Genomic DNA, 3112 nt, shown 5'->3' with positions numbered 1-3112 from the left:
GACAGATTATTGCTTCTCTGTAGTTCAGTGGGGTTTTATGTATAAAGGAGAAGGATAAATGACCAGCAGACAGATCAGCTGTTCAGCTGGAAGTCGGGAGAAGGAGACCCGCAAATGGAGTCTGACGCCAAAGCGAGGGTTTGCGACGTCTCTCTCAGCTGGAGAGAGACACCGTGCAGTCTGGTTCACCCTACAGGTGCCACCTTTCTGGAGTTCCCAGTGTGACATGAACAATCCTGTGTGACGACCAAAAATCGTACAGTGTGATACGGGCTTAGCATATGCGTTCAGCCATGTTCGGCACTTTGGTCGGCTCTCATGCCGTGTTTAAATGTGCTATACAAATAAACTTGGTGTGGTATGTTGCTAAATTACTGTCACCAAGACACACTCCACTCTCTCACCTCGCTGCAAAAATAAGAATTAAAAAAGCTTCCCTGTGGGCGGGCGCAGGTCTAGACGGGCGAGGCCTTGAATGCAGATTCACAGTGTGACTGTTTGGAGTCCTGGGAGGAGGTGTTGGTGAGCGCTCCTTCCGCTGACTCCCTCGTTCTGCTGCGTGCCTTTAACGCCCACGTGGACAATGCCAGTGAGACCTGGAGAGGTGTGGTGGGGAGGAGTGGCCCCCTGATCTGAATCACAGTGGTGTACTTCAGTGCTAGTCCATAACAAACACCATGCTCACACATAAAGGAGTCCATATGTGCTCTTGGCACCAGGATACCTTAGGCCAAGGTTCGATGATCAACTTTGTTGTAATTTCAACTGATCTGCAGCTGCATGTGTTCGACACCTGGGTGAAGAGAGGGGCGGAGCTGCCGACTGACAACTACCTGATGGTGAGTTGGCTTTGATGGTGGGAGAGGATGCTGGTCAGACGTGGCAGGACTCAATCTATTGCGAGGGTCTGCTGGGAACGTCTAGTGGAGCTTCAATTCCCACTTCTGACAGAACTTCCAAAACATTCTGGGGGAGTTTGAGTCTGAGTTGACCGTCTTCCATGCTTCCATTGCTGAGGCCTCGAGGCTCTGGATGTTGTGGGGCTGTGTCGGCTGACGTGGCTCTGCAGTATTGCGTGGACATCGAGGGCAGTCCCAGTGGACTGGCAGACCGGGGTGGTGGTCCCCTTATTTAAGAAGGGGGACCGCAGGGTGTGTTCCAACTACAGGGGGATCACACTCCTGAGCCTTCCTGGTAAGGTCTACTCAGAGGTTCTAGAGGAGGATCCGTCGGATTGTTGAACCTCGAATTCAGGAGGAGCGATGTGGTTTTCATCCTGGCCGTGGAGCACTGGACCAGCTCTATACCCTTATGGGCTCCACACACGGGAGGCCACATCGCCTCTCCTCCATTCATTTTCAATCAGACATGCGCGACAAAGCGATAATTGCGGCTCTCCCTCCTACCAAGCGAAATACGAAAAACGTGCGTGTGAAATGTTGCACTCGTGCACGTGTCGTGCACAGGCGACCCAGCGACGCAATCCCAGAAAGTTGAAACATTTTCAACTTGTTCATCGCTGTCGCTCGGGCGAGGACCAATCAACGGAGGTTTCATTCACTGACCAATGAGCGGACAGGATGCTCCGTACATCTCCGAGCTAACATGGAGGAGAAGTTGATTATTATTATGTTTTATAGTAAAATCAGAAGTAAGATTTCACATAACTCTAGCAGCACCTTGTGAAACATCATATCTACCGCTTTATTAACTCTGAACCGCTTAAATAACCTTAATTCCCTCCAACCTGACACAGCCAATCAAAACAACGCAAGTTTCGATTTCGCCATGGAACAGAACGCGTAGACGGCTTTGCCGCTGTCCGCTGCCGCGGTCGCCTCCCGTGTGTCAGGTAATTAAAGCGACAGCGACGAATTTCGCTGATCGCGGTCGTTTGTCGCCTCCCGTGTGTCGAGCCCATTAGGGGGTCCTGGAGGGTGCGTGGGAGTTCACCCAACCAATCTACATGTGTTTAGTGGATTTGGAGGAGGCGTTGGACTCTGTCCCTCAAGAGACCCTTGCCAGGCCCTTTGACATGGGCTGTTACGACAGGTGTCAGAGCTTGGTCCGCATTGCCGGCAGTACGTCCGGCTAGTTTTCGGTGAAAGTTGGACTTGGCCAAGGCTGCCCTTTGTCACCGATTCTGTTCATAACTTTTATGGACAGGATTTGTTTGTGCAGCCACGGTGTTGAGGGGATCCGTTTCGGTTGCGGATTGAGTCTTTGCTTATTTCAGATGATGTGGTCCTGTTGGATTCGTCAGAACGTGATCTCTGGCTCTCACTGGAGTGATTCGCAGCCGAGTGTGAAGCAGCTGAGATGACAATCAGCTCCACTAAAACCGAGACCTTGGAAAAGGAAAAGGGTAGAATGCCTTCTCCAGGTCAGGGATGAGGTCCTGCCCCAAGTGGAGGAGTTTAAGTATCTCGGGGTCTTGTTCACGAGTGAGGGACAGCTGGAGCGTGAGATCGATAGGTGGATTGGTGCTGCATCTGCAGTGATGCGGGCGTTGTGCTGGTCTGTCGTGGTGAAGAGAGAGCTGAGTCAGAAGGCAAAGCTCTTGATTTACTGGTGGATCTACGTTCCTACCCTCACCTATGGTCATGAGCTTTGGGTAGTGACTGAAAGAACGAAATTGTGGATACAAGCGGCCAAAATGAGTTTTCTCCACAAGGTGGTTGGACCCTTAGAGATAGGGTGAGAAGCTCAGTCATCAGGGAGGGGCTCAGAGTAGATCCATATCAAGAGGAGCCAGTTGAGGTGGCTAGGGCACATATGTCAGACTCAAGGCCTGCGGAGCATTTTTATGTGGCCAGCGAGATAAATATAAAAAATATATTAAAACTGGCCCACTGGCCAATTTTACTGCAAAGACTTCAACTCCCATGATGCTTTGCGGCGTTAGCGTGGAGCCGACGCGCCCCCTCCTTTGTGTTTTTTCCAGCGCCTGCTGCCGGTGTCTGCAGCTCCGCTGTCTCGGACAAACTACACTCCTCTCACTCAGCGCCGAGTTCACTCAACTGTTTTCTGACGTTGAAGCCCAGAAACGGAGATTCTAGCCGCTCAGTAATGTGTTCACGACTGAAATAGAAAGTTTTCCAACTAACGTCCA

Source organism: Nothobranchius furzeri, chromosome 2 (genome assembly GCF_043380555.1).
Source record: "Nothobranchius furzeri strain GRZ-AD chromosome 2, NfurGRZ-RIMD1, whole genome shotgun sequence".
Classification (NCBI taxonomy): Eukaryota; Metazoa; Chordata; class Actinopteri; order Cyprinodontiformes; family Nothobranchiidae; genus Nothobranchius; species Nothobranchius furzeri.
This window is presented reverse-complemented; position numbering follows the sequence as displayed.